The sequence below is a fragment of the Pseudophryne corroboree genome, unplaced genomic scaffold (genome assembly GCF_028390025.1).
Source record: "Pseudophryne corroboree isolate aPseCor3 unplaced genomic scaffold, aPseCor3.hap2 scaffold_853, whole genome shotgun sequence".
Lineage (NCBI taxonomy): Eukaryota > Metazoa > Chordata > Amphibia > Anura > Myobatrachidae > Pseudophryne > Pseudophryne corroboree.
In genome coordinates, this window is record NW_026970432.1 from 186,665 (window position 1) to 205,878 (window position 19,214).

Consider the following 19,214-nt stretch of genomic DNA (forward strand, 5'->3'; position numbering starts at 1 on the left):
GATTGAAACTATCCTTTGCTATATGCATTTTTTTTTGTTAATTTAAGTAATCAAAACTGGGATTGATATTTTTGCTCTTTTATTTTTACTTAAAGTACAATAACTTTTACCATTTTAATTTGTTTTAATAGTATATTGACAGTATAGTTTTCTTTCAAAAATCCACTTAATTTTCTTTACCCTATTATTAAAATGGTAATTGACAAAAAAAACTACATTGTCACCAGAAGAGCAATACAAAATGTACAAGTGATATATTAAAATCATCTTTCCAGCTTGAATTTCAATGATGCATTGGGGCAACAATTTTGTGAGAAACATCTTCACCCTTAAATAAAGATTTTCGTAATTTCTTACCTGTGTGCTAATTAGATATCACCTTGTTTTCACATTAAACAGACTTCCACATGAGAAAGCAGCAAGGATGCAGTGGCGTTAATGTTTCCTGGTGTCAACCTGTATTATTTCAGTAGACATTGAAATGAGGATGCATCTTGCTGCCTTTCCAATGAAGCAAGTTTAATTTAGTAATAGGTGAAAAACCATCCCTACAAAGGTGTTAATCAGAGACTTGGCTTTGTGGACACTTTTCAGAGAACAAATTTGTTAGCATAAAAATAAAGCCAGAAAATGAAGAGCTGTTTAATCACGCAATTTGATTTTTTTGCCAGCATATTTCTTTTTCTCTGCAACCCACTGCTAAATTGTGCTTCCTAGATGTTTTTATAAAATCACTGAATCAAATCTAACTCTGATTACATCAGAGAAGGCCAGGTACCCTACACCATAACAGGGGGATATGAAATTTGACTTGTCTACTTAAAGATCACCAAAATCTGATAACAAGGTCAATTAGGTCCCTGGGTGGGATTGAACCACCAACCTTTTGGTTAATAGCTGTACATACTAACTGATTGCGCCACAGAGACACTTTGCAAAAGTCCATACTGACAAAGGCTAATAAGCATTCATCTAAAACGTTTCCTAGAAAAACTTTAAAAAGTCAATAATCTGGAGAGTTTTTGTAAGATGTTTCTTCCATCAACCAACGAAGAAACACATTGGTACTTTCCCATGATGAGTGAGTGCTTCAGGATCTCTTGAACTTACATGTGCAGCAGAGTACTGCAATGGAAGCATGCTGGGCCCATAACCCAGAGGTAGGCAGATTGAAACTATCCTCTGCTATATGCATTTTTTTTTTTTGTTAATTAAAGTAATCCAAAACTGGGATTGATATTTTGTCTCTTTTATTTTTACTTAAAGTACAATAACTTTTACCATTTTAATTTGTTTTAATAGTATATTGACAGTATTGTTTTCTTTCAAAAATCCACTTCATTTTCTTTACCCTATTATTAAAATGGTAATTGACAAAAACAAACTACATTGTCACCAGAAGAGCAATACAAAATGTACAAGTGATATATTAAAATCATCTTTCCAGCTTGAATTTCAATGTTGCATTGGGTCAACAATTTTGTGAGAAACATCTTCACCCTTAAATAAAGATTTTCTTAATTCCTTACCTGTGTGCTAATTAGATATCACCTTGTTTTCACATTAAACAGACTTCCACATGAGAAAGCAGCAAGGATGCAGTGGCGTTAATGTTTCCTGGTGTCAACTTGTATTATTTCAGTAGACATTGAAATGAGGATGCATCTTGCTGCCTTTCCAATGAAGCAAGTTTAATTTAGTAATAGGTGAAAAACCATCCTTACAAAGGTGTTAATCAGAGACTTGGCTTTGTGGACACTTTTCAGAGAACAAATTTGTTAGCATAAAAATAAAGCCAGAAAATGAAGAGCTGTTTAATCACTCGATTGGATTTTTCTGCCAGCATATTTTTTTTCTCTGCAACCCACTGCTAAATTGTGCTTCCTAGCTGTTTTTTATAAAATCACTGAATCAAATCTAACTCTGATTACATCAGAGAAGGCCATGTACCCTACACCATAAGATGAGGTTTGAAATTTTGACTTGTCTACTTAAATATCACCAAAATCTGATCACAAGGTTAATTATGTCCCTGGGTGGGATTGAACCACCAACCTTTTGGTTAATAGCCAAACACACTAACCGATTGCACCACAGAGACACTTTGCAAAAGTCCATACTGACAAAGGCTAATAAGCATTCATCTAAAACGTTTCCTAGAAAAACTTTAAAAAGTCAATAATCTGGAGAGTTTTTGTAAGATGTTTCTTCCATCAACCAACGAAGAAACACATTGGTACTTTCCCATGATGAGTGAGTGCTTCAGGATCTCTTGCACTTACATGTGCAGCAGAGTACTGCAATGGAAGTATGCTGGGCCCATAACCCAGAGGTAGGCAGATTGAAACTATCCTCTGCTATATGCATTTTTTTGTTTGTTAATTAAAGTAATCCAAAACTGGGATTGATATTTTGGCTCTTTTATTTTTACTTAAAGTACAATAACTTTTACCATTTTAATTTGTTTTAATAGTATATTGACAGTATAGTTTTCTATCAAAAATCCACTTAATTTTCTTTACCCTGTTATTAAAATGGTAATTGACAAAAAAACTACATTGTCACCAGAAGAGCAATACAAAATGTACAAGTGATATATTAAAATCATCTTTCCAGCTTGAATTTCAATGATGCATTGGGGCAACAATTTTGTGAGAAACATCTTCACCCTTAAATAAAGATTTTCTTAATTCCTTACCTGTGTGCTAATTAGATATCACCTTGTTTTCACATTAAACAGACTTCCACATGAGAAAGCAGCAAGGATGCAGTGGCGTTAATGTTTCCTGGTGTCAACTTGTATTATTTCAGTAGACATTGAAATGAGGATGCATCTTGCTGCCTTTCCAATGAAGCAAGTTTAATTTAGTAATAGGTGAAAAACCATCCTTACAAAGGTGTTAATCAGAGACTTGGCTTTGTGGACACTTTTCAGAGAACAAATTTGTTAGCATAAAAATAAAGCCAGAAAATGAAGAGCTGTTTAATCACTCGATTGGATTTTTCTGCCAGCATATTTTTTTTCTCTGCAACCCACTGCTAAATTGTGCTTCCTAGCTGTTTTTTATAAAATCACTGAATCAAATCTAACTCTGATTACATCAGAGAAGGCCATGTACCCTACACCATAAGATGAGGTTTGAAATTTTGACTTGTCTACTTAAATATCACCAAAATCTGATCACAAGGTTAATTATGTCCCTGGGCGGGATTGAACCACCAACCTTTTGGTTAATAGCCAAACACACTAACCGATTGCACCACAGAGACACTTTGCAAAAGTCCATACTGACAAAGGCTAATAAGCATTCATCTAAAACGTTTCCTAGAAAAACTTTAAAAAGTCAATAATCTGGAGAGTTTTTGTAAGATGTTTCTTCCATCAACCAACGAAGAAACACATTGGTACTTTCCCATGATGAGTGAGTGCTTCAGGATCTCTTGCACTTACATGTGCAGCAGAGTACTGCAATGGAAGTATGCTGGGCCCATAACCCAGAGGTAGGCAGATTGAAACTATCCTCTGCTATATGCATTTTTTTGTTTGTTAATTAAAGTAATCCAAAACTGGGATTGATATTTTGGCTCTTTTATTTTTACTTAAAGTACAATAACTTTTACCATTTTAATTTGTTTTAATAGTATATTGACAGTATAGTTTTCTATCAAAAATCCACTTAATTTTCTTTACCCTGTTATTAAAATGGTAATTGACAAAAAAACTACATTGTCACCAGAAGAGCAATACAAAATGTACAAGTGATATATTAAAATCATCTTTCCAGCTTGAATTTCAATGATGCATTGGGGCAACAATTTTGTGAGAAACATCTTCACCCTTAAATAAAGATTTTCGTAATTCCTTACCTGTGTGCTAATTAGATACCACCTTGTTTTCACATTAAACAGACTTCCACATGAGAAAGCAGCAAGGATGCAGTGGCGTTAATGTTTCCTGGTGTCAACCTGTATTATTTCAGTAGACATTGAAATGAGGATACATCTTGCTGCCTTTCCAATGAAGCAAGTTTAATTTAGTAATAGGTGAAAAACCATCCCTACAAAGGTGTTAATCAGAGACTTGGCTTTGTGGACACTTTTCAGAGAACAAATTTGTTAGCATAAAAATAAAGCCAGAAAATAAAGAGCTGTTTAATCACTCAATTGGATTTTTCTGCCAGCATATTTTTTTTCTCTGCAACCCACTGCTAAATTGTGCTTCCTAGCTGTTTTTATAAAATCACTGAATCAAATCTAACTCTGATTACATCAGAGAAGGCCAGGTACCCTACACCATAACAGGGGGTTTGAAATTTTGACTTGTCTACTTAAAGATCACCAAAATCTGATAACAAGGTCAATTAGGTCCCTGGGTGGGATTGAACCACCAACCTTTTGGTTAATAGCCGTACATACTAACTGATTGCGCCACAGAGACACTTTGCAAAAGTCCATACTGACAAAGGCTAATAAGCATTCATCTAAAACGTTTCCTAGAAAAACTTTAAAAAGTCAATAATCTGGAGAGTTTTTGTAAGATGTTTCTTCCATCAACCAACGAAGAAACACATTGGTACTTTCCCATGATGAGTGAGTGCTTCAGGATCTCTTGAACTTACATGTGCAGCAGAGTACTGCAATGGAAGCATGCTGGGCCCATAACCCAGAGGTAGGCAGATTGAAACTATCCTCTGCTATATGCATTTTTTTTTTGTTAATTAAAGTAATCCAAAACTGGGATTGATATTTTGTCTCTTTTATTTTTACTTAAAGTACAATAACTTTTACCATTTTAATTTGTTTTAATAGTATATTGACAGTATTGTTTTCTTTCAAAAATCCACTTCATTTTCTTTACCCTATTATTAAAATGGTAATTGACAAAAACAAACTACATTGTCACCAGAAGAGCAATACAAAATGTACAAGTGATATATTAAAATCATCTTTCCAGCTTGAATTTCAATGTTGCATTGGGTCAACAATTTTGTGAGAAACATCTTCACCCTTAAATAAAGATTTTCTTAATTCCTTACCTGTGTGCTAATTAGATATCACCTTGTTTTCACATTAAACAGACTTCCACATGAGAAAGCAGCAAGGATGCAGTGGCGTTAATGTTTCCTGGTGTCAACTTGTATTATTTCAGTAGACATTGAAATGAGGATGCATCTTGCTGCCTTTCCAATGAAGCAAGTTTAATTTAGTAATAGGTGAAAAACCATCCTTACAAAGGTGTTAATCAGAGACTTGGCTTTGTGGACACTTTTCAGAGAACAAATTTGTTAGCATAAAAATAAAGCCAGAAAATGAAGAGCTGTTTAATCACTCGATTGGATTTTTCTGCCAGCATATTTTTTTTCTCTGCAACCCACTGCTAAATTGTGCTTCCTAGCTGTTTTTTATAAAATCACTGAATCAAATCTAACTCTGATTACATCAGAGAAGGCCAGGTACCCTACACAATAAGAGGGGGTTTGAAATTTTGACTTGTCTACTTAAATATCACCAAAATCTGATCACAAGGTCAATTACGTCCCTGGGTGGGATTGAACCACCAACCTTTTGGTTTATAGCCGAACACACTAACCGATTGCGCCACCGAGACACTTTGTAAACAGTACATACTGACAAAGGCTAATAAGCATACATCTAGAACGTTTCCTAGAAAAATATTAAAAAATCAATAATCTGGAGAGTTTTTGTAAGATGTTTCTTCCATCAACCAATGAATAAACACATTGGTACTTTCCCATGATGAGTGAGTGCTTCAGGATCTCTTGCACTTACATGTGCAGCAGAGTACTGCAATGGAAGCATGCTGGACCCATAACCCAGAGGTAGGCAGATTGAAACTATCCTTTGCTATATGCATTTTTTTTGTTAATTTAAGTAATCAAAACTGGGATTGATATTTTTGCTCTTTTATTTTTACTTAAAGTACAATAACTTTTACCATTTTAATTTGTTTTAATAGTATATTGACAGTATAGTTTTCTTTCAAAAATCCACTTAATTTTCTTTACCCTATTATTAAAATGGTAATTGACAAAAAAAACTACATTGTCACCAGAAGAGCAATACAAAATGTACAAGTGATATATTAAAATCATCTTTCCAGCTTGAATTTCAATGATGCATTGGGGCAACGATTTTGTGAGAAACATCTTCACCCTTAAATAAAGATTTTCTTAATTCCTTACCTGTGTGCTAATTAGATATCACCTTGTTTTCATATTAAACAGACTTTTACATGAGAAAGCAGCAAGGATGCAGTGGCGTTAATGTTTCCTGGTGTCAACCTGTATTATTTCAGTAGACATTGAAATGAGGATGCATCTTGCTGCCTTTCCAATGAAGCAAGTTTAATTTAGTAATAGGTGAAAAACCATCCTTACAAAGGTGTTAATCAGAGACTTGGCTTTGTGGACACTTTTCAGAGAACAAATTTGTTAGCATAAAAATAAAGCAAGAAAATAAAGAGCTGTTTAATCACTCAATTGGATTTTTCTGCCAGCATATTTTTTTTCTCTGCAACCCACTGCTAAATTGTGCTTCCTAGCTGTTTTTATAAAATCACTGAATCAAATCTAACTCTGATTACATCAGAGAAGGCCAAGTACCCTACACCATAACAGGGGGTTTGAAATTTTGACTTGTCTACTTAAAGATCACCAAAATCTGATAACAAGGTCAATTAGGTCCCTGGGTGGGATTAAACCACCAACCTTTTGGTTAAAAGCCATACATACTAACTGATTGCGCCACAGAGACACTTTGCAAATTTCCATACTGACAAAGGCTAATAAGCATTCATCTAAAACGTTTCCTAGAAAAACTTTAAAATGTCAATAATCTGGAGAGTTTTTGTAAGATGTTTCTTCCATCAACCAACGAAGAAACACATTGGTACTTTCCCATGATGAGTGAGTGCTTCAGGATCTCTTGCACTTACATGTGCAGCAGAGTACTGCAATGGAAGCATGCTGGGCCCATAACCCAGAGGTAGGCAGATTGAAACTATCCTCTGCTATATGCATTTTTTTTTGTTAATTAAAGTAATCCAAAACTGGGATTGATATTTTGTCTCTTTTATTTTTACTTAAAGTACAATAACTTTTACCATTTTAATTTGTTTTAATAGTATATTGACAGTATTGTTTTCTTTCAAAAATCCACTTCATTTTCTTTACCCTATTATTAAAATGGTAATTGACAAAAACAAACTACATTGTCACCAGAAGAGCAATACAAAATGTACAAGTGATATATTAAAATCATCTTTCCAGCTTGAATTTCAATGATGCATTGGGTCAACAATTTTGTGAGAAACATCTTCACCCTTAAATAAAGATTTTCTTAATTCCTTACCTGTGTGCTAATTAGATATCACCTTGTTTTCACATTAAACAGACTTCCACATGAGAAAGCAGCAAGGATGCAGTGGCGTTAATGTTTCCTGGTGTCAACTTGTATTATTTCAGTAGACATTGAAATGAGGATGCATCTTGCTGCCTTTCCAATGAAGCAAGTTTAATTTAGTAATAGGTGAAAAACCATCCTTACAAAGGTGTTAATCAGAGACTTGGCTTTGTGGACACTTTTCAGAGAACAAATTTGTTAGCATAAAAATAAAGCCAGAAAATGAAGAGCTGTTTAATCACTCGATTGGATTTTTCTGCCAGCATATTTTTTTTCTCTGCAACCCACTGCTAAATTGTGCTTCCTAGCTGTTTTTTATAAAATCACTGAATCAAATCTAACTCTGATTACATCAGAGAAGGCCATGTACCCTACACCATAAGAGGAGGTTTGAAATTTTGACTTGTCTACTTAAATATCACCAAAATCTGATCACAAGGTTAATTACGTCCCTGGGTGGGATTGAACCACCAACCTTTTGGTTAACAGCCAAACACACTAACCGATTGCGCCACAGAGACACTTTGCAAAAAGTACATACTGACAAAGGCTAATAAGCATACATCTAGAACGTTTCCTAGAAAAACATTAAAAAATCAATAATCTGGAGAGTTTTTGTAAGATGTTTCTTCCATCAACCAACGAATAAACACATTGGTACTTTCCCATGATGAGTGAGTGCTTCAGGATCTCTTGCACTTACATGGGCAGCAGAGTACTGCAATGGAAGCATGCTGGACCCATAACCCAGAGGTAGGCAGATTGAAACTATCCTTTGCTATATGCATTTTTTTTGTTAATTTAAGTAATCAAAACTGGGATTGATATTTTTGCTCTTTTATTTTTACTTAAAGTACAATAACTTTTACCATTTTAATTTGTTTTAATAGTATATTGACAGTATAGTTTTCTTTCAAAAATCCACTTAATTTTCTTTACCCTGTTATTAAAATGGTAATTGACAAAAAAACTACATTGTCACCAGAAGAGCAATACAAAATGTACAAGTGATATATTAAAATCATCTTTCCAGCTTGAATTTCAATGATGCATTGGGGCAACAATTTTGTGAGAAACATCTTCACCCTTAAATAAAGATTTTCGTAATTCCTTACCTGTGTGCTAATTAGATATCACCTTGTTTTCACATTAAACAGACTTCCATGTGAGAAAGCAGCAAAGATGCAGTGGCGTTAATGTTTCCTGGTGTCAACCTGTATTATTTCAGTAGACATTGAAATGAGGATGCATCTTGCTGCCTTTCCAATGAAGCAAGTTTAATTTAGTAATAGGTGAAAAACCATCCTTACAAAGGTGTTAATCAGAGACTTGGCTTTGTGGACACTTTTCAGAGAACAAATTTGCTAGCATAAAAATAAATTCCAGAAAATGAAGAGCTGTTTAATCACTCAATTGGATTTTTCTGCCAGCATATTTTTTTTCTCTGCAACCCACTGCTAAATTGTGCTTCCTAGCTGTTTTTTATAAAATCACTGAATCAAATCTAACTCTGATTACATCAGAGAAGGCCAGGTACCCTACACAATAAGAGGGGGTTTGAAATTTTGACTTGTCTACTTAAATATCACCAAAATCTGATCACAAGGTCAATTACGTCCCTGGGTGGGATTGAACCACCGACCTTTTGGTTAATAGCCGAACACACTAACCGATTGCGCCACCAAGACACTTTGCGAACAGTACATACTAACAAAGGCTAATAAGCATACATCTAGAACGTTTCCTAGAAAAATATTAAAAAATCAATAATCTGGAGAGTTTTTGTAAGATGTTTCTTCCATCAACCAATGAATAAACACATTGGTACTTTCCCATGATGAGGGAGTGCTTCAGGATCTCTTGCACTTACATGTGCAGCAGAGTACTGCAATGGAAGCATGCTGGACCCATAACCCAGAGGTAGGCAGATTGAAACTATCCTTTGCTATATGCATTTTTTTTTGTTAATTTAAGTAATCAAAACTGGGATTGATATTTTTGCTCTTTTATTTTTACTTAAAGTACAATAACTTTTACCATTTTAATTTGTTTTAATAGTATATTGACAGTATAGTTTTCTTTCAAAAATCCACTTAATTTTCTTTACCCTATTATTAAAATGGTAATTGACAAAAAAAACTACATTGTCACCAGAAGAGCAATACAAAATGTACAAGTGATATATTAAAATCATCTTTCCAGCTTGAATTTCAATGATGCATTGGGGCAACAATTTTGTGAGAAACATATTCACCCTTAAATAAAGATTTTCGTAATTTCTTACCTGTGTGCTAATTAGATATCACCTTGTTTTCACATTAAACAGACTTCCACATGAGAAAGCAGCAAGGATGCAGTGGCGTTAATGTTTCCTGGTGTCAACCTGTATTATTTCAGTAGACATTGAAATGAGGATGCATCTTGCTGCCTTTCCAATGAAGCAAGTTTAATTTAGTAATAGGTGAAAAACCATCCCTACAAAGGTGTTAATCAGAGACTTGGCTTTGTGGACACTTTTCAGAGAACAAATTTGTTAGCATAAAAATAAAGCCAGAAAATGAAGAGCTGTTTAATCACGCAATTAGATTTTTTTGCCAGCATATTTCTTTTTCTCTGCAACCCACTGCTAAATTGTGCTTCCTAGATGTTTTTATAAAATCACTGAATCAAATCTAACTCTGATTACATCAGAGAAGGCCAGGTACCCTACACCATAACAGGGGGTATGAAATTTGACTTGTCTACTTAAAGATCACCAAAATCTGATAACAAGGTCAATTAGGTCCCTGGGTGGGATTGAACCACCAACCTTTTGGTTAATAGCCGTACATACTAACTGATTGCGCCACAGAGACACTTTGCAAAAGTTCATACTGACAAAGGCTAATAAGCATTCATCTAAAACGTTTCCTAGAAAAACTTTAAAAAGTCAATAATCTGGAGAGTTTTTGTAAGATGTTTCTTCCATCAACCAACGAAGAAACACATTGGTACTTTCCCATGATGAGTGAGTGCTTCAGGATCTCTTGCACTTACATGTGCAGCAGAGTACTGCAATGGAAGCATGCTGGGCCCATAACCCAGAGGTAGGCAGATTGAAACTATCCTCTGCTATATGCATTTTTTTTTGTTAATTAAAGTAATCCAAAACTGGGATTGATATTTTGGCTCTTTTATTTTTACTTAAAGTACAATAACTTTTACCATTTTAATTTGTTTTAATAGTATATTGACAGTATTGTTTTCTTTCAAAAATCCACTTCATTTTCTTTACCCTATTATTAAAATGGTAATTGACAAAAACAAACTACATTGTCACCAGAAGAGCAATACAAAATGTACAAGTGATATATTAAAATCATCTTTCCAGCTTGAATTTCAATGATGCATTGGGGCAACGATTTTGTGAGAAACATCTTCACCCTTAAATAAAGATTTTCTTAATTCCTTACCTGTGTGCTAATTAGATATCACCTTGTTTTCATATTAAACAGACTTTTACATGAGAAAGCAGCAAGGATGCAGTGGCGTTAATGTTTCCTGGTGTCAACCTGTATTATTTCAGTAGACATTGAAATGAGGATGCATCTTGCTGCCTTTCCAATGAAGCAAGTTTAATTTAGTAATAGGTGAAAAACCATCCTTACAAAGGTGTTAATCAGAGACTTGGCTTTGTGGACACTTTTCAGAGAACAAATTTGTTAGCATAAAAATAAAGCCAGAAAATAAAGAGCTGTTTAATCACTCAATTGGATTTTTCTGCCAGCATATTTTTTTTCTCTGCAACCCACTGCTAAATTGTGCTTCCTAGCTGTTTTTATAAAATCACTGAATCAAATCTAACTCTGATTACATCAGAGAAGGCCAAGTACCCTACACCTTAACAGGGGGTTTGAAATTTTGACTTGTCTACTTAAAGATCACCAAAATCTGATAACAAGGTCAATTAGGTCCCTAGGTGGGATTAAACCACCAACCTTTTGGTTAAAAGCCGTACATACTAACTGATTGCGCCACAGAGACACTTTGCAAATTTCCATACTGACAAAGGCTAATAAGCATTCATCTAAAACGTTTCCTAGCAAAACTTTAAAAAGTCAATAATCTGGAGAGTTTTTGTAAGATGTTTCTTCCATCAACCAACGAAGAAACACATTGGTACTTTCCCATGATGAGTGAGTGCTTCAGGATCTCTTGAACTTACATGTGCAGCAGAGTACTGCAATGGAAGCATGCTGGGCCCATAACCCAGAGGTAGGCAGATTGAAACTATCCTCTGCTATATGCATTTTTTTTTTGTTAATTAAAGTAATCCAAAACTGGGATTGATATTTTGTCTCTTTTATTTTTACTTAAAGTACAATAACTTTTACCATTTTAATTTGTTTTAATAGTATATTGACAGTATTGTTTTCTTTCAAAAATCCACTTAATTTTCTTTACCCTATTATTAAAATGGTAATTGACAAAAACAAACTACATTGTCACCAGAAGAGCAATACAAAATGTACAAGTGATATATTAAAATCATCTTTCCAGCTTGAATTTCAATGATGCATTGGGTCAACAATTTTGTGAGAAACATCTTCACCCTTAAATAAAGATTTTCTTAATTCCTTACCTGTGTGCTAATTAGATATCACCTTGTTTTCACATTAAACAGACTTCCACATGAGAAAGCAGCAAGGATGCAGTGGCGTTAATGTTTCCTGGTGTCAACCTGTATTATTTCAGTAGACATTGAAATGAGGATGCATCTTGCTGCCTTTCCAATGAAGCAAGTTTAATTTAGTAATAGGTGAAAAACCATCCTTACAAAGGTGTTAATCAGAGACTTGGCTTTGTGGACACTTTTCAGAGAACAAATTTGTTAGCATAAAAATAAAGCCAGAAAATGAAGAGCTGTTTAATCACTCGATTGGATTTTTCTGCCAGCATATTTTTTTTCTCTGCAACCCACTGCTAAATTGTGCTTCCTAGCTGTTTTTTATAAAATCACTGAATCAAATCTAACTCTGATTACATCAGAGAAGGCCATGTACCCTACACCATAAGAGGAGGTTTGAAATTTTGACTTGTCTACTTAAATATCACCAAAATCTGATCACAAGGTTAATTACGTCCCTGGGTGGGATTGAACCACCAACCTTTTGGTTAATAGCCGAACACACTAACCGATTGCGCCACAGAGACACTTTGCAAACAGTACATACTGACAAAGGCTAATAAGCATACATCTAGAACGTTTCCTAGAAAAACATTAAAAAATCAATAATCTGGAGAGTTTTTGTAAGATGTTTCTTCCATCAACCAATGAATAAACACATTGGTACTTTCCCATGATGAGTGAGTGCTTCAGGATCTCTTGCACTTACATGTGCAGCAGAGTACTGCAATGGAAGCATGCTGGACCCATAACCCAGAGGTAGGCAGATTGAAACTATCCTTTGTTATATGCATTTTTTTTTGTTAATTTAAGTAATCAAAACTGGGATTGATATTTTTGCTCTTTTATTTTTACTTAAAGTACAATAACTTTTACCATTTTAATTTGTTTTAATAGTATATTGACAGTATAGTTTTCTTTCAAAAATCCGCTTAATTTTCTTTACCCTATTATTAAAATGGTAATTGACAAAAAAAACTACATTGTCACCAGAAGAGCAATACAAAATGTACAAGTGATATATTAAAATCATCTTTCCAGCTTGAATTTCAAAGATGCATTGGGGCAACAATTTTGTGAGAAACATCTTCACCCTTAAATAAAGATTTTCGGAATTTCTTACCTGTGTGCTAATTAGATATCACCTTGTTTTCACATTAAACAGACTTCCACATGAGAAAGCAGCAAGGATGCAGTGGCGTTAATGTTTCCTGTTGTCAACTTGTATTATTTCAGTAGACATTGAAATGAGGATGCATCTTGCTGCCTTTCCAATGAAGCAAGTTTAATTTAGTAATAGGTGAAAAACCATCCCTACAAAGGTGTTAATCAGAGACTTGGCTTTGTGGACACTTTTCAGAGAACAAATTTGTTAGCATAAAAATAAAGCCAGAAAATGAAGAGCTGTTTAATCACGCAATTTGATTTTTCTGCCAGCATATTTCTTTTTCTCTGCAACCCACTGCTAAATTGTGCTTCCTAGATGTTTTTATAAAATCACTGAATCAAATCTAACTCTGATTACATCAGAGAAGGCCAGGTACCCTACACCATAACAGGGGGTATGAAATTTGACTTGTCTACTTAAATATCACCAAAATCTGATAACAAGGACAATTGGTGGGATTGAACCACCAACCTTTTGGTTAATAGCCGTACATACTAACTGATTGCGCCACAGAGACACTTTGCAAAAGTTCATACTGACAAAGGCTAATAAGCATTCATCTAAAACGTTTCCTAGAAAAACTTTAAAATGTCAATTATCTGGAGAGTTTTTGTAAGATGTTTCTTCCATCAACCAACGAAGAAACACATTGGTACTTTCCCATGATGAGTGAGTGCTTCAGGATCTCTTGCACTTACATGTGCAGCAGAGTACTGCAATGGAAGCATGCTGGGCCCATAACCCAGAGGTAGGCAGATTGAAACTATCCTCTGCTATATGCATTTTTTTTTGTTAATTAAAGTAATCCAAAACTCGGATTGATATTTTGTCTCTTTTATTTTTACTTAAAGTACAATAACTTTTACCATTTTAATTTGTTTTAATAGTATATTGACAGTATTGTTTTCTTTCAAAAATCCACTTCATTTTCTTTACCCTATTATTAAAATGGTAATTGACAAAAACAAACTACATTGTCACCAGAAGAGCAATACAAAATGTACAAGTGATATATTAAAATCATCTTTCCAGCTTGAATTTCAATGATGCATTGGGTCAACAATTTTGTGAGAAACATCTTCACCCTTAAATAAAGATTTTCTTAATTCCTTACCTGTGTGCTAATTAGATATCACCTTGTTTTCACATTAAACAGACTTCCACATGAGAAAGCAGCAAGGATGCAGTGGCGTTAATGTTTCCTGGTGTCAACTTGTATTATTTCAGTAGACATTGAAATGAGGATGCATCTTGCTGCCTTTCCAATGAAGCAAGTTTAATTTAGTAATAGGTGAAAAACCATCCTTACAAAGGTGTTAATCAGAGACTTGGCTTTGTGGACACTTTTCAGAGAACAAATTTGTTAGCATAAAAATAAAGCCAGAAAATGAAGAGCTGTTTAATCACTCGATTGGATTTTTCTGCCAGCAAATTTTTTTTCTCTGCAACCCACTGCTAAATTGTGCTTCCTAGCTGTTTTTTATAAAATCACTGAATCAAATCTAACTCTGATTACATCAGAGAAGGCCATGTACCCTACACCATAAGAGGAGGTTTGAAATTTTGACTTGTCTACTTAAATATCACCAAAATCTGATCACAAGGTTAATTACATCCCTGGGTGGGATTGAACCACCAACCTTTTGGTTAACAGCCAAACACACTAACCGATTGCGCCACAGAGACACTTTGCAAAAAGTACATACTGACAAAGGCTAATAAGCATACATCTAGAACGTTTCCTAGAAAAACATTAAAAAATCAATAATCTGGAGAGTTTTTGTAAGATGTTTCTTCCATCAACCAACGAATAAACACATTGGTACTTTCCCATGATGAGTGAGTGCTTCAGGATCTCTTGCACTTACATGGGCAGCAGAGTACTGCAATGGAAGCATGCTGGACCCATAACCCAGAGGTAGGCAGATTGAAACTATCCTTTGCTATATGCATTTTTTTTGTTAATTTAAGTAATCAAAACTGGGATTGATATTTTTGCTCTTTTATTTTTACTTAAAGTACAATAACTTTTACCATTTTAATTTGTTTTAATAGTATATTGACAGTATAGTTTTCTTTTAAAAATCCACTTAATTTTCTTTACCCTGTTATTAAAATGGTAATTGACAAAAAAACTACATTGTCACCAGAAGAGCAATACAAAATGTACAAGTGATATATTAAAATCATCTTTCCAGCTTGAATTTCAATGATGCATTGGGGCAACAATTTTGTGAGAAACATCTTCACCCTTAAATAAAGATTTTCGTAATTCCTTACCTGTGTGCTAATTAGATATCACCTTGTTTTCACATTAAACAGACTTCCATGTGAGAAAGCAGCAAAGATGCAGTGGCGTTAATGTTTCCTGGTGTCAACCTGTATTATTTCAGTAGACATTGAAATGAGGATGCATCTTGCTGCCTTTCCAATGAAGCAAGTTTAATTTAGTAATAGGTGAAAAACCATCCTTACAAAGGTGTTAATCAGAGACTTGGCTTTGTGGACACTTTTCAGAGAACAAATTTGTTAGCATAAAAATAAATTCCAGAAAATGAAGAGCTGTTTAATCACTCAATTGGATTTTTCTGCCAGCATATTTTTTTTCTCTGCAACCCACTGCTAAATTGTGCTTCCTAGCTGTTTTTTATAAAATCACTGAATCAAATCTAACTCTGATTACATCAGAGAAGGCCAGGTACCCTACACAATAAGAGGGGGTTTGAAATTTTGACTTGTCTACTTAAATATCACCAAAATCTGATCACAAGGTCAATTACGTCCCTGGGTGGGATTGAACCACCAACCTTTTGGTTAATAGCCGAACACACTAACCGATTGCGCCACCGAGACACTTTGCAAACAGTACATACTGACAAAGGCTAATAAGCATACATCTAGAACGTTTCCTAGAAAAATATTAAAAAATCAATAATCTGGAGAGTTTTTGTAAGATGTTTCTTCCATCAACCAATGAATAAACACATTGGTACTTTCCCATGATGAGGGAGTGCTTCAGGATCTCTTGCACTTACATGTGCAGCAGAGTACTGCAATGGAAGCATGCTGGACCCATAACCCAGAGGTAGGCAGATTGAAACTATCCTTTGCTATATGCATTTTTTTTGGTTAATTTAAGTAATCAAAACTGGGATTGATATTTTTGCTCTTTTATTTTTACTTAAAGTACAATAACTTTTACCATTTTAATTTGTTTTAATAGTATATTGACAGTATAGTTTTCTTTCAAAAATCCACTTAATTTTCTTTACCCTATTATTAAAATGGTAATTGACAAAAAAAACTACATTGTCACCAGAAGAGCAATACAAAATGTACAAGTGATATATTAAAATCATCTTTCCAGCTTGAATTTCAATGATGCATTGGGGCAACAATTTTGTGAGAAACATCTTCACCCTTAAATAAAGATTTTCGTAATTTCTTACCTGTGTGCTAATTAGATATCACCTTGTTTTCACATTAAACAGACTTCCACATGAGAAAGCAGCAAGGATGCAGTGGCGTTAATGTTTCCTGGTGTCAACCTGTATTATTTCAGTAGACATTGAAATGAGGATGCATCTTGCTGCCTTTCCAATGAAGCAAGTTTAATTTAGTAATAGGTGAAAAACCATCCCTACAAAGGTGTTAATCAGAGACTTGGCTTTGTGGACACTTTTCAGAGAACAAATTTGTTAGCATAAAAATAAAGCCAGAAAATGAAGAGCTGTTTAATCACGCAATTTGATTTTTTTGCCAGCATATTTCTTTTTCTCTGCAACCCACTGCTAAATTGTGCTTCCTAGATGTTTTTATAAAATCACTGAATCAAATCTAACTCTGATTACATCAGAGAAGGCCAGGTACCCTACACCATAACACGGGGTATGAAATTTGACTTGTCTACTTAAAGATCACCAAAATCTGATAACAAGGTCAATTAGGTCCCTGGGTGGGATTGAACCAACAACCTTTTGGTTAATAGCCGTACATACTAACTGATTGCGCCACAGAGACACTTTGCAAAAGTTCATACTGACAAAGGCTAATAAGCATTCATCTAAAACGTTTCCTAGAAAAACTTTAAAAAGTCAATAATCTGGAGAGTTTTTGTAAGATGTTTCTTCCATCAACCAACGAAGAAACACATTGGTACTTTCCCATGATGAGTGAGTGCTTCAGGATCTCTTGCACTTACATGTGCAGCAGAGTACTGCAATGGAAGCATGCTGGGCCCATAACCCAGAGGTAGGCAGATTGAAACTATCCTCTGCTATATGCATTTTTTTTTGTTAATTAAAGTAATCCAAAACTGGGATTGATATTTTGTCTCTTTTATTTTTACTTAAAGTACAATAACTTTTACCATTTTAATTTGTTTTAATAGTATATTGACAGTATTGTTTTCTTTCAAAAATCCACTTCATTTTCTTTACCCTATTATTAAAATGGTAATTGACAAAAACAAACTACATTGTCACCAGAAGAGCAATACAAAATGTACAAGTGATATATTAAAATCATCTTTCCAGCTTGAATTTCAATGATGCATTGGGTCAACAATTTTGTGAGAAACATCTTCACCCTTAAATAAAGATTTTCTTAATTCCTTACCTGTGTGCTAATTAGATATCACCTTGTTTTCACATTAAACAGACTTCCACATGAGAAAGCAGCAAGGATGCAGTGGCGTTAATGTTTCCTGGTGTCAACTTGTATTATTTCAGTAGACATTGAAATGAGGATGCATCTTGCTGCCTTTCCAATGAAGCAAGTTTAATTTAGTAATAGGTGAAAAACCATCCTTACAAAGGTGTTAATCAGAGACTTGGCTTTGTGGACACTTTTCAGAGAACAAATTTGTTAGCATAAAAATAAAGCCAGAAAATGAAGAGCTGTTTAATCACTCGATTGGATTTTTCTGCCAGCATATTTTTTTTCTCTGCAACCCACTGCTAAATTGTGCTTCCTAGCTGTTTTTTATAAAATCACTGAATCAAATCTAACTCTGATTACATCAGAGAAGGCCATGTACCCTACACCATAAGAGGAGGTTTGAAATTTTGACTTGTCTACTTAAATATCACCAAAATCTGATCACAAGGTTAATTACGTCCCTGGGTGGGATTGAACCACCAACCTTTTGGTTAACAGCCAAACACACTAACCGATTGCGCCACAGAGACACTTTGCAAAAAGTACATACTGACAAAGGCTAATAAGCATACATCTAGAACGTTTCCTAGAAAAACATTAAAAAATCAATAATCTGGAGAGTTTTTGTAAGATGTTTCTTCCATCAACCAACGAATAAACACATTGGTACTTTCCCATGATGAGTGAGTGCTTCAGGATCTCTTGCACTTACATGGGCAGCAGAGTACTGCAATGGAAGCATGCTGGACCCATAACCCAGAGGTAGGCAGATTGAAACTATCCTTTGCTATATGCATTTTTTTTGTTAATTTAAGTAATCAAAACTGGGATTGATATTTTTGCTCTTTTATTTTTACTTAAAGTACAATAACTTTTACCATTTTAATTTGTTTTAATAGTATATTGACAGTATAGTTTTCTTTCAAAAATCCACTTAATTTTCTTTACCCTGTTATTAAAATGGTAATTGACAAAAAAACTACATTGTCACCAGAAGAGCAATACAAAATGTACAAGTGATATATTAAAATCATCTTTCCAGCTTGAATTTCAATGATGCATTGGGGCAACAATTTTGTGAGAAACATCTTCACCCTTAAATAAAGATTTTCGTAATTCCTTACCTGTGTGCTAATTAGATATCACCTTGTTTTCACATTAAACAGACTTCCATGTGAGAAAGCAGCAAAGATGCAGTGGCGTTAATGTTTCCTGGTGTCAACCTGTATTATTTCAGTAGACATTGAAATGAGGATGCATCTTGCTGCCTTTCCAATGAAGCAAGTTTAATTTAGTAAT

General features: G+C 34.3%; 5 non-coding genes across 5 annotated transcripts; all 5 read right to left on the minus strand.

Annotated features, from left to right (window-relative positions):
• Positions 1-2,027: 2,027 nt before the first annotated feature.
• Positions 2,028-2,101, minus strand: TRNAN-AUU (transfer RNA asparagine (anticodon AUU)). The gene has a single exon. It is a non-coding gene; the product is annotated as a tRNA-Asn (tRNA).
• Positions 2,102-3,196: 1,095 nt separating this feature from the next.
• On the minus strand, positions 3,197-3,270 carry TRNAN-AUU (transfer RNA asparagine (anticodon AUU)). The gene has a single exon. It is a non-coding gene; the product is annotated as a tRNA-Asn (tRNA).
• Positions 3,271-5,534: 2,264 nt separating this feature from the next.
• TRNAY-AUA (transfer RNA tyrosine (anticodon AUA)) lies at positions 5,535-5,608 on the minus strand. The gene has a single exon. It is a non-coding gene; the product is annotated as a tRNA-Tyr (tRNA).
• A 2,261-nt stretch (positions 5,609-7,869) lies between these two features.
• TRNAN-GUU (transfer RNA asparagine (anticodon GUU)) lies at positions 7,870-7,943 on the minus strand. Its single transcript has one exon. It is a non-coding gene; the product is annotated as a tRNA-Asn (tRNA).
• A 10,428-nt stretch (positions 7,944-18,371) lies between these two features.
• Positions 18,372-18,445, minus strand: TRNAN-GUU (transfer RNA asparagine (anticodon GUU)). The gene has a single exon. It is a non-coding gene; the product is annotated as a tRNA-Asn (tRNA).
• Positions 18,446-19,214: the final 769 nt, after the last annotated feature.